This window comes from Pelodiscus sinensis, chromosome 4 (genome assembly GCF_052426305.1).
Source record: "Pelodiscus sinensis isolate ZL-2025 chromosome 4, ASM5242630v1, whole genome shotgun sequence".
In the NCBI taxonomy this organism is placed as follows: Eukaryota; Metazoa; Chordata; order Testudines; family Trionychidae; genus Pelodiscus; species Pelodiscus sinensis.
Genome location: NC_143055.1, coordinates 121,155,968 through 121,168,636, shown reverse-complemented (window position 1 = coordinate 121,168,636; position 12,669 = coordinate 121,155,968). Strand labels below are relative to the sequence as shown.

General features: G+C 45.9%; 1 protein-coding gene across 14 annotated transcripts in view; it reads right to left on the bottom strand.

The window, feature by feature from the left end:
• FAM13A (family with sequence similarity 13 member A) overlaps positions 1-12,669 on the bottom strand; it is a 349,887-nt gene that overhangs the window by 83,159 nt on the left and 254,059 nt on the right. The gene's annotated exons all lie outside the window — the stretch shown is intronic.

Here is a 12,669-nt window from a genome sequence, read left to right as displayed (position 1 = left end):
GCCCCACACTCACCGGAGCAACAAAGTTACGGAAACAAATTGAGCTGGGGCTACATTACTCCACTTCCCCCACTGCTGCTAGTAAGTGTGGGGCGGGAGGAGAGCGGATTCCTGATGTTTAGTGCTGGTCTGCTGGCTCCAGGCCACCACAGTTGGAAAAGAGGCAGGGCAGAAACAGAGCAAGGGCAGGGAAGGAGCGGAGCAAGGGCAGGGAAGAGGGGGGAAGAAGGCAGAGCGAGGGCAGAGAGGGTCAGGGATCATGGGGGGCAACAGGCCATAATCTCCTCTTCACCAGTCGCCCCTGAATACAGTGGTGAGAGTCAGGGCTGAATAAAACTCAATTTGTAAACTAGATATAAACATACATTGGAAAAAAGCAGTTCCTCCTTGAGTCCCACCGACTCAATTGGAGATCATTAGCCAAAGTTAAGCATAGGTTCAACTCCATTGATTATAGGGCTGTGTTAAACGTAGTGCTAAAAGGATTCTCCTGTCTGAAATATTGTTCAGAGTTTTGCCTTTGTATTGTTTTAGTGCTATGATCTTACTTTTATGCACATGCTTAATTTTTCTGCTGTGAATAGTTTCCCTCAAATCGATTACTCAACAATAAAGTGAAGTGTTTGCAGGATCAGGGCCTAGAAAAGTCTACCAGAAGTCTGTTTACTATTAGTAGTGTAGAGGGAAGGGGGAAAAAAAAAAGATTAGGGACTCATGTCAAAGAACTGTGCTGCAGTCTAGGTTATATCTAGATAAGACACTGGACAAACATTCAGTGCTCCCATTTCAAGTGTGAAATTTCCAGATTCTAACACAGATTTACCAGTGCAGGAAGATATTGTTTCTGGCACTATCAGCTCCTATAACACCTTCTTCCAACACACACAGAATCGTGCCCCAGCCATGAGACAAACTTCCCTAATCAAACCATACAAAAATAAACATTATGGTCAGATGTGCAGGGTAGATATGCACTTTGAGTACAGATCTTTGGGGGCAGGAATTTTGCCTTACTCTGTGCACACAGGAAATGACCTTGTGAGAGTAGAAGTCTTCCCAATGTCTTCACTGAGCTCTGAATCAAGACCATAAAAAAAGCTGTGTATATTTTGGAATTCGTATGCATTTTAAACAAAGTAATAATAGTAAAAGATTTGAATAACTCATGTGCACCAGAAACCAAGTATTTCTCTTCAGTCTCTCCATTGTTTCACAAACTTGATGTCAGGATCACAACCAGGATGTCAGCTGCAATGGTCAGAGCCAGGGGAATGGCCAGGCCTGGAGGTACAAGTGGAGATTAGAAGTCAAGAATCAGGACCCTGGGATACCCAGGAGCGGCAAGTCAGAGATAGTGATCAGAAGCTGAATGCCAGTCAAAGGGTGAGCCAGAGATGTGGTTTGGAAATAGAATCGGGAATCAAGGTTGGAGAAGGGCAGGAACTGAAGTGAGCACAAGAACAGGCTGGGCAGAAACAGACGCAGAAAGCAGGACTGAGAGCAGCTGCAGCATGGACAGTGTTGAGCAATCAAGCAAGCTCTAGCTGCTACTATGTCAAATAGCACCCGATTTTGTAAAGTGAATGGTGAATAAGAATTTGACCTAGTTTGAAGTAGCACATCCCCAGTAGGGCAGATACCACTGATTTTGAGAGTGATTCACTGTGGGTAGCTATCCCACAATGCCTGCACCCCTTTGCATTCTGGAGTATGCTCCTTGTATACACTGCCACCAAAATTGTGCAGCGGGTTGCTCTGTGTCCATGTCATTAACATCCCATAATGCACTTTTTCCTCCCTCTCCGCACCTGCTTCAGTGCAACATCAAACGGTCTCGTCTCACCCTTTCCCCCCACACAGACACCATAGCAATGTAAGCATAGATCCGATGGGGGATCCCACTGAACATCAAAACATCATGAGGATTATTTTAACTTTGAGTGCACCTAAAGCTGGAGTATGTCCAGAGCATATGCAGAGTCTGCAGGAACAAGGACAAACCCCAGGAGGCCATGAACATACTCCTATGCGAAGCACTTGAGTTGAGCGAATGGCACCAGCATTCCATCCGCTGGACACAGTGGAACACCATTACTGATGCAATCAGACAAGCACAGATTGGTAGGGACCCTCTGTGATACTGGCATGGGAAGATCCATATACATAAAATTGCTTTCCCCTGCCCTGGAAGTGCAAAAAATACTGAATGAGACCAGCTCACCCAGTGGAGAAGCAAATGGCAATTGCCCCGTGGAAGCTTGCAATGCCAAACAGCTACCAGTCAGTTGGGAATCAATTGGGAGTGGGGTGTTGTGATCCAAGTAACCCAGGCAATCAATAGCCTTCTGCTACTGAGGGTAGTGACTCTGAGAACTATGCGGAGGACAAAGTGGTGGGCTTTGCTGTGCTGGGGTTCCCTACCTGTGGCAGGGCAATAGATGAAATGCACATCCTCATCTTGGCATTGGACCAGCTAGACAAGGAGTATATAAACCAAACGGGGCACTTTTCAATGGTGCTGCAGGGACTGGTGGATCTCAAGTCCTGTTTCACCCACAACGTGGGATAGTCAGGAAAAGTGCATGACGTGCATCTTTAGGAACGCCTGCCTCTTCAGCAAGCTGCAGCTTTTTTTCCAGACTGGAAAATGACAGTAGATGTTGAAATGCCAAAAGTGATCCTCTGCAACCCAGCCTACTCCTTGTGCTAGTGAATCAAGAAGCCACACACAGGCAGCCTGGACTGCAGTAAGAAACAGTTCAACCACAGGATGAGCAAGTGCAGAACAGTGGTAAAACGTGCTTTCCAGCATTTACAGGGAAGGTTCTACATTCTATTGACTAGCTCAGACCTCAGCAAACGCTACGTTCCCTTTGTGGTGGCAGCCTGATGTGAGTAAGCAGGAAAAGGTACGTGACAGGATGCGGGGGCTGAGACAGAGCATCTAGCAAGAGATTTAGAGTGACCAGACACCAAGGTAGTACAGAGAGTACAGCAAGGAGTAGAGCAAATCAGGGAGGCTTTGAAAGAAAGTTTTATGAATGGCCTGTTTTGAGAGTTATGCAAGTTGCTGTCAATGAGCCGTCCCTGCATTCAGTGTGCTTGCCTATAACCCTGCCCCATTCCACACAAGCAATAAAGAGACCGGTGTTCAGAAATCACACATTTTTATTTAGGGAACACAGCAGGGACTGAAAAGGAGTCCAGGGTGGAAGTTTTGGAAGTGGGGGTGGCAGCTGATCACAACAGCAAGGAGGATAGTCTTTTGCTTTGCCACACATTCCTGGGGGTTGAGTGTGAGGCTGCCCTGGATACAAGTCAACAGTGTGCCCTGGGGCCACGAAGGCTAGGGACATACTGGGCTGCATTAGGAGAAGCATTGCCAGCAGACGTAGGGAAGCGAAGTGATTATTCCCCTTTATTTGGCACTGGTGAGGCCACATCTGGATTATTGTGTCCAATTCTGGGCCAACCATTACAGAAAAGATGTGGGTGCATTGGAGAAAGTCCAGCGGAGGGCAACAAACATGGAACACATGACTTAAAAGGAGAGGCTGAGGGATTTGTCCTTATTTGGTATACAGAAGTATGAGGAGGGATTTGACAGCAGCCTTTTACTATCTGAAGGTGGTTTCAAAGAGGATGGAGAAGAGGCTGTTCTCAGTGGTGACAGATGACAGAACAAGGAGCAATGGTCTCAAGTTGCAATGAGGAAGGTCTAGGTTGGATATTAGGAATAACTATTTCACTAGGAGCGTGGTGAAGTACTGGAATGGGTTACCTAGAGAGGTGGTGGAACCTCCACCCCTAGAGGTTTTTAAGTTCCAGTTTGACAAAGCCCTGGCTGGGATGATTTAGTTGGGATTGGTCCTGCTTTTAGAAGAGGGTTGGACTTGATAACTTCCTGAGGTTTCTTCCAGTCCTATGATTTTGTGGCAGGGACATGCTGGGGTACAAGTCTGAGAGCAGGAGGGCAGAAAGTTGTCTGGACAAGGTGGCAGAACAGGGTAGTGGCTCCTCCCATTTGCTGAGAATGTGCAACTTTCCCTTCCCTCAGGAGCTAGTGGGCAGGAGGGGGGAGAGCATCCAAGCACAGTGGCAGGGCAGGAGCTCATTGAGGATGAGCAAACAGTTTTACTGCAGAGACATCAGCTAGTGATGAGCTTCTCCTGCTTCCTCCAGGTTGCCATGTGAGATCTCAGTCTTCTCCAAATCACAAAGAGAGCAGATTCTGATTGCCTGTGACCAGAAACCTGGACCTTACGCTGCAGTGCTTTGGGCTGCAATGATGCCAGACCACTCAATGCTATCTTGGCATGGGAAGATGTCCTACCATGGTAGGACGAAAGAAGGCAGGTCTCCCCAGAAACAGTGAGAGAGGGATTTAAGAGTTCCTCTATGAAAGCTTTATGGAGATGCACAGAAAGGATTTCAGCTCCATCACCAGACACATTAACAAGCTGTTCCGGGACCCCAGCTGTGTCGGCAGAGTGGCCACCATAAATCACGTCCAATTGCCTTGACCTACTTTTCACAAGATAAAAAAATGTCAACTCACCAGAAGTGCCCTCTCCAGGATCACTGCCCAACTGAGATACATCTGAGAGAAGGGGATTGTCTCCAAGGTTATAAAAAGTTCTTGGCTCTCCGTGACATTGGGTGCTCCACTCGCCTGCTGACCATTCTCCTCCATTTTGCTGACCCAGACTGTCTGAGTGTCTTGGGAGGAATCTGCAGATTGGCTAGGAAAACTGATGCTCATCTGTGATATTAGGGACTCACAGAGCTCATGGTCAGGCATGCTGCCTGTTCTGAGGTCTGCTCGCCACGCAGGCAGTGAAATTCAAATTTTCCCAGGGCTTTTCTTGTTCACTTGGAGAGAGATAGAGTTGAAATTCGTGGCCAGAGTGGTCACCATGGGGTACTGTAGGACACCTGCCAGAGGCCAAGAACATCATCTTTCAAAGCGCTGTGTCTTCACTACCACAAAGTCAAATTTACGATTACTGCTTGTGAAACAGGAGTACAGAAAATTGACTTTAACAGCCCTCAAAGTCAACAGAACAGGTTTGATGTGTGGACTTACTGTTTAGAAAATCAAGCTAACGTGTCTAAGTTCGACCTAAACTCCCAGCATGCACTGTGTGTTGCCAGGAGATAGATCCTACTTGAGCTGACTGCCTATCACTTAAGATGTCCCAGCTCTTGAGAAGAAAATCCAGAATCTTGGGCTTTGGTCTTCTCACAAAAATCAAGAAGAAAACTGAGTTAGTTATATGAAAGTTACTACTGATCTTTATGTTTACACGAAAGGAGTTTTCGAAAAGTTCTGAGAGCTGGCCTAATTCTGCTTACACTGAAGTCATAAAATCATAGAATGCCAGGGCTGGAAGAGACCTCAGGAGGTCATCGAGTCCAACCCCCTGCCCAAGGCAGGACCAATTCCAACTCGATCATCCCAGCCAGGGATTGTCAAGCCAAGATTTAAAAACCTCTAGGGATGGAGATTCCACCACCTCCCTAGGTAACCCATTCCAGTGCTTCACCTCTTTCTTAGTGAAATAGTTTTTCATAATATACATCCTAGACCTCCCCCACTGTAACTTGAGACCACTGCTCCTTGTTCTGCCATCCATCACTACTGAGAACAGCCTCTCTCCAGCCTCTCTGGAACCTCCCTTCAGGAAGTTGAAGGCTGCTATCAAATCCCCCCTCAATCTTCTCCTTCTGCAGACTAAATAAGCTCAAATCCCTCTGTCTCCCCTCATAGGTCATGTGCTCCAGCCCCCTAATCATACTGGTTGCCCTCCACTGGAGCCTCTCCCAATGTGTCCACATCCTTTCTATAGTGGGGGGCCCAGAACTGGATGCAATACTCCAGATGTGGCCTCACCAGTGCCGAATAAAAGGGAATAATCACCTCTCTAGATTTGTTGGCAATGCTCCTCCTAATGCACCCTAATATGCCATTAGCCTTCTTTGCTACCAGGGCACACTTAGGTCCTTGAGTCAATTGAATTTGATTTTGGTAAGTGTAAACTCCCCAACTCCGTTAGGGCGAGGTAAGCACTGAGGACTAGTGAAATATCTATTTCTGGCTCCATGGTTTAAGATGTAAAGCAGTATAATTTTGTAAATTTACAAAAGCATTTTGGTATACATGTTTAAGAACAGAAGTAAAAAAGTCTTTCTGGATTTGTTGCGACAGGGCCAAATACTGTACTCTGGCCTATATCATCAACTCTCACTGGAGTCAAAAGGAAGATGGCTGAGTATCTAGGAGGTGAGCTTCACTCAGAGCCAGCAACACACAATGCTCTTAAAGAGCAAAATCTGCCACTGGCTGTATTCATGGACTCTAGCCTGTGTTATTACAGCCCGACCAAAATGAACATGAAATAAAAGTAGCCATTAACATTTAAATAAAAAAAAAGAATGAAAATCAAACCAGCAGAGAGAGAGAATGAATTACAAGCATGTTTCTGCATTATCCTCTTCATCCCCACTGGAATGCAACTCAGAGACAGAGCTAGACAAGATGACATTTTTCATGATGAAATAACTCCACTCTGAGAAAACACCTTTACTTTTAGGTTCCATAGTGGTCTAGAATACTAAGGAAACACAAAATACCACAAGAAAGAGGATGGAGGCTACTGCTGATGTTACAAGATCTGGCAAAAACCCAGGATGACTCCTCTGCAGTGCAACAATGACTCTACAACATACCCATTCCTATGACTGATCCAAGAATTCAACCGCCCATGGAAAATTTGTTCTTCATTTTCATAGATTAGTTCTGAAATGCTTAGGCAAGATTATACTCAGCTTTATACAGATGAGTAAGGCACAGAGAAAGGAGTGGTTTGTGCCCCCTCCTGCACTGGCTGGTTTAGGTGTTCCTGTATGGGGGAGCACACAAGACAGTTTTCAAAGGTGCTGTACAATCAGGTTCCCTCTGCTGTGTCAAGTCACCCAGGTTATGTCTACTCCGCCGCATCCAGGAAATGCGTTTGCACTTCCACTTTTTTTTTTCTTTTTTTTTTTGCAGAAGTGCAAATGCGCTCTTTCGGAAACCCCTGTATCCCTCCTTCTGTGAGGAAGAAGGAAGTTTCTGAAAGAGGGGATTTTTCCGACATTTGGCCCAGTCTAGACAGGGAGGGATAGCTCTGTGGTTTGAGCACTGGCCTGCTAAATCCACCCATCCCTGAGTTCAATCCTTGAGGGGGACATTTAGGGATCTGGGGAAATCTGTCAGGGATAGTACTTGGTACTCCTGTGAAGGCAGGGGACTAGACCCAATGACCTTTCAAGGTCCCTTCCAGTTCTATGAGATATACCTAGCTCCATATGTATTTATTTATTTTAAATGTCAGAAAAGCCTCTTTCGACAAAAGAATAGGGGGAAGTTATGCAAAATGCAGACGCTTGAGTGGGTAGCCGAGTTAGTCTGTACAGAATAAACTTAAAACACAACAAATAGTCTGGTAGCACTTTAAAGACTTCCAACACTCTAGTCATTTGAAGAAGTGGGCTGTGCCCACAAAAGCAAAATGTGGAGCACATTTTACGTAGCTTTTTCTGACAAACTCGTAGTCTGGACTTTGCCTCGGTTAACATCTCTGTGTAAAGTGAGAACAACACCTGCCTCCCAGGAGTGCAGAAAGGAATGGTTAGTGCTTGTAGAGTACTCTGAAGAATTAAAAGAGTCACATAAGTGCCAATTATTATTGCTTTGTAGACAACAAAATACAGCATGTGTAAATATTCTACAAGACTAACTATAATATAAAGAAGCTAATCACAACGGCATATGTAGCTTTCTTATGAGTGCATTTTTGCCTCATCTGTGGCATAATCTTTAGCAATAAAAAAGTTTCTTATAAATTCATGAGGCTAGAAGCTGTGTTGCCATCATTTACATATACTTCAATTACACTACAGCTTTACTTATCACCTGAATGCTAGTACTGTCCCAATGGATACACAGAACATAAAAAATAAGCCCAGGTGCACAACAATCCACAGTGATGTCAGAACTTATAGATATCAATGTAAGCCACTAGAGCAAAGTGGTCTAACTCAGACAAACCTTCAGGGAGGCTATTTCTCACTCACCCCAAGCAAATCCTGACCTCCTCCTTGCTGTTTAAACACAAAAAACCCTTGATTTATCTTTCATTTTCCTTGCTGCTAAAGAAATATTGTATTCCTAGCTCCTACTGAGCTGATGGGGGGGGGGGGGGGGAGGAGAGAAGACAAATGCCAGTAATGTTCCCTACATCATGTAACATTTTAGGCTACTGATCTTTAAGCAAATATTTTCTTACAGAAAACACACTACATACGTTTTCTTCTTTTGTTCTTTATGGAGAATATTTAATGTACAACATCCAATAAGTCTGAACTGTTCATTGACACTTTGTCATAACCCAAACAAAACAACATTTGCACTATAGTTAGCCAGCAGTCACTAGCCAGGAAAGAATTGTGCCATGTAAGGAATGTACTTGTGAACTGTGACTCAATTCAAGTCTAAAGAGAGGGTTGTTGCTGTGTGTATTTTTGTAGAGAAAACAACATGTGTAAACCATTTTTATGAACTGGGTAAATGTGAGCACAAGCTTTTGAATGGTTATAAAATACAGAATTCTGCCATTGCTTACTCTGAGCATTTGTAAGGCTGCACTGCACTAGCTCCCCAATATAGGATCGTGCAAGTGCTCAAGATTTTACCATGCCTCTGGGTGAAGCCAAACATTCACAGTCAATGCATCTGTAAGTATCTGTCCTAGAAGCATCAGAGGGATAGCCGAGTTAGTCTGTAACAGGGGTGAGCAAAAGGGCCTCCGCGGGCCAAATTCAACCCGCCAATCGGGTTGATACGAACTGCAGAGGCCCTGCCTCTCCCCCACCCCCAGGCCAATCAGGGCCTGGGAGAAGGGGGCAGCATGTGCAGTTTCTACCACCCTGCACTTAGAAGTGCTGCACGCTCCTGGAGGTGCGAGAGGAGGTTTCATATGCTTCCCCGCCCCCAGGCCCTGATTGGCCTGGGGGTGGGGAAGCACAGGAAGTCTCTTCCCACCGCCAGGAGCACTGGTGCTTAGTGAGAAGGGGGAGCAAAGGGGCTCCCCAACCCCCAGACCAAATCATGGTCTATAAGTGTGTAAGCCTGAAGCATCCTGGTCCTGCCCTTTCCTTTTGAGGCCCCTCCCCTTCCAGTGTAGACCCTGGCAAAAAATTATTGCCCACCCCTGCTGTCCCAGGAAAAACTTAACAGTGGGTTGGCCCCATGAAAGCTCAAGATAGACTAACAAAAATGTAGATGGTAAGTGTTACTAGTCTATTTGTTATTTAAGTTTGTCCTACAAGCAGTTTCCTTTCTTTTTGCAACATGGGCATTACAAGTAGACTGTACCTCCTACTGGCCTGTGTTCATGTTCTCAGTGAAGAGTGTATTAATTCTTTTCCTCCCTCTCCCCTGTTATAATGTATTGGTTTTGTTATTTCCACTGCAGCTCACCTGAAGAAGTGGGTTTCACCCACGAAAGCTCATGATATAAGCCTCTAAGGTGCCATGGGACTACTTGTTTTTAAAGCTACAGCTACCCCTCAGACTTATGAACTGCTTATGCTTCTCTTTGGGTAAAATAAGAACAAGAGAATCACTCCCAAAGCCTGAGTTAATTCTTGTCCATTTTGACTGACAGTTTTGGATGTGGGTAGCCAATACAGAGGACTGAAACTTTTAATCCCAAGATATCCCAGAATCCTGGTAGCCCAAGGTACTTGACCAATCACACCCATTTCAGAAAGGCAGTTCTACAAAAGTAGGGAGACTGGAAGACTATTTTAATCCGTGATCTAGTCCTTGATTTGTTTTAAAATTAGAATAGTGCAAGTAGTACTTTGAAATGCCAATGTTTTCCATTAGAGACAAAGGACCCACATATCAGCAGGATTGCGCTGCTCAGTCAAGGTCATGTTTTCCTACTGCCCCCACACCAGACTGCATGTTTGTTTTGTCCCCAAGCGCTAGATAAAAGAAAGGCTCTGCTTTCCTCTCCATCATAGTTCAAAAAGCTACCCTGGACTTTAAACAATTTATTCTGGAAATAGACTGTTGATGCTAATTTTAATAGACAAATGGAAGATCTGTAGCAATGCTTATGGTATCAGTTTACTACTGGTAACTATGCTAAATCAGATTTTGTTATTTTGGGCTCACCTGGGAAATCTGCTATTCTGAGACCAAAAGACATCAGTCTAGCTTTCTTCCTTCAATTCAGAATGAGTATGTAAGAGACAGTAACACACTGTGTTCGCAAAATATTTTAGTGACACTTAGGTTTGCTTATTTTGCTATTCAACATGTATAAATCTCTGTAGCATATTTCTTAATGAAGTTATTGGAAACATAATAAGACCTTAGAAAAACCGATACATTATGGTATGGTATTATTTTATGGTATGGTATTATTTTACATGGAATGCATAGCTTTCCTCACAAATTCTTCAGCACCAAGGTTTCTTTAAGTGCATCCATGTGCCTGCACAACTGCCCGCTTAGGGCTGCTGCACTGGGAGATACCACATTTCTCCCCTGGCCAGGGTAGTTCCCAGTAGGGGACGGATGAACACAAAGGGGCTATGGGGCAGTAGGCCAGAGCCCGAGCTAAGGGGAGCACCTGGGCGGCAGCCCACAAAGCCTCGTGTTCAGGGCCCAGCCCTTCCGGAGAGCAGGGAGGAGATCGTGGAAGGTGGCTCTGCACACTGCCGTTCTGCTCGCCCTTGCCGTCCTTGGCTGGAGGCACATGACCATGAACACCAGAAAGCTCTGTCCCCACAGGTGAGCACTGAGCCACCTGTCCCTCCCCCAACAAATGAGAGCTGCCCCAGGTAGCTGTCCTGTTACCCATTTCCCTGCCTTAGCCCTCTCTATTACCGTAGCTGCCTCCTAGACCCACCCCTGAGCCTTCTCTTGCACTCCAACTATAGCCCAAACCCCCAACCCAACCTCCTGCCCCGCGCCCACTCCCACTCCAAACTCCTTGACCTCAGCCTGGAGCCACCTCCTGTTCTCCAAACACCTCACCCTTATCCCCACCCCCCACCCCGAACCCTAAGACTCCTTCCCACACTCAACTCCCAGTTTCAGGGATGGAGAGGACTCTCCAATTAGGAAGGCAGGATAAGGGATGCCCTGAAGATAGGGAGCTGTGGTAGGTACTGGAGTGGCCTAGAGAATAGGGCATTGGCCTAGAGACCCTAGGGTTGTACCCTCAAGCCCCACCTACCCTGATACTGTTCCTACACCCAACACCAGTTGTCTCATGATGAAAGGAAAACATCAATACACACACTTTGGACTTCAGAAAAGCAGACTGGCTCCTGCAAAGAACTGATGGGCAGGATCCCCTGGGATGCGAACATAAGGGTGAAAGGAGAGCAGGCAGTATTTTAGAGAAGCCTTATTGAAGGCACAGGAACAAACCATCCCGCTGCGCAGTAAGAAAAGCAAATATGGTAGGCAACCAGCTTGGCTTAGCAGTGAAATCCTTGACACGCTTAAACACAAAAAGGAAGCTGACAAGAAGTGGAAAGTTGGACAGATGAGTAGGGAAGAGTATAAATATATTTCTTGAGAATGCAGGGCTGCAATCAGGAAGGCCGAATTGCAGCTAGGAAAGGATGTGAAGGGTAACAAGAAAGGTTTCTACCGGCTTCTTAGCAATAAGAGGGTGATCAGGAAGGGCATGGGACCTTTATTGGATGAGGGAGGTAACGTAGTGACAGATTATGTGGGAAAAGCTAAAGAACTCAATTTTTTTGCCTCGGTCTTCATAGACAAGGTCATCTACCAAACTACTGCACTAGGCAACCCAGTATGGGAAGGAGGTGGGCAGTCCCCGGTGGAGAAAGAACAGGTTAAGAACTGTTTAGAAAAGTTAGACATACGCATCATTGGGATTTAATGCATCTGAGGGAGTTGGCAGATGTCATTGCAGAGCCTTTCGCCATTTTATTTGAAAACTCATAGAAATCAGGAGATGTAAATGTAGTGCCCATCATGAAAAAAGGGAAGGATGACAATCCAGGGAGCTACAGACCAGTCAGCCTTACCTCAGTCCCCGGAAAAAAAATCGCACAGGGGATCCTCAAGAAATCACTTTCCCTTCTTCCAAGTGCTTCAAAAGGAACAGGAATAGTCAACATTGATTCACCAAGGGCAAGTCATGCCTGACCAACCCAACTGCCTTCTTTGATGAAGTGACTGGCCCAGGGAAAGTCAGTGGATGTGATATACCTTTATTACAGCATGTTGGGGCCCCCTTAGCAGTGAGAATAGACTCCGCCAGCCAGTAGAATAGAGAGGGTTTATTGCTTCTCCAGGATACAGCACAACATAGATGTGATACGGTTTCAGGAGGAAGGGCCAGGCAGCCTCAGACCCCTTGGATTGGGGGGGGGGGGGGGAGGGTCTATCACCCCCTCAGTTTAGTCTGTTCCCTTCATGTTTCCCAGCCAGAAACTGCCTCGCTCCCAGACCCTGCACTACAACCAGGTGTTCGTCTCCGCCTCCCTTTCTTTGTCTCTCCCTCTAGGATGAGCTTTGCTAACCACCTAGACCGGGACTAAATGTCTGGACCAATACACATGTGGGTGAGT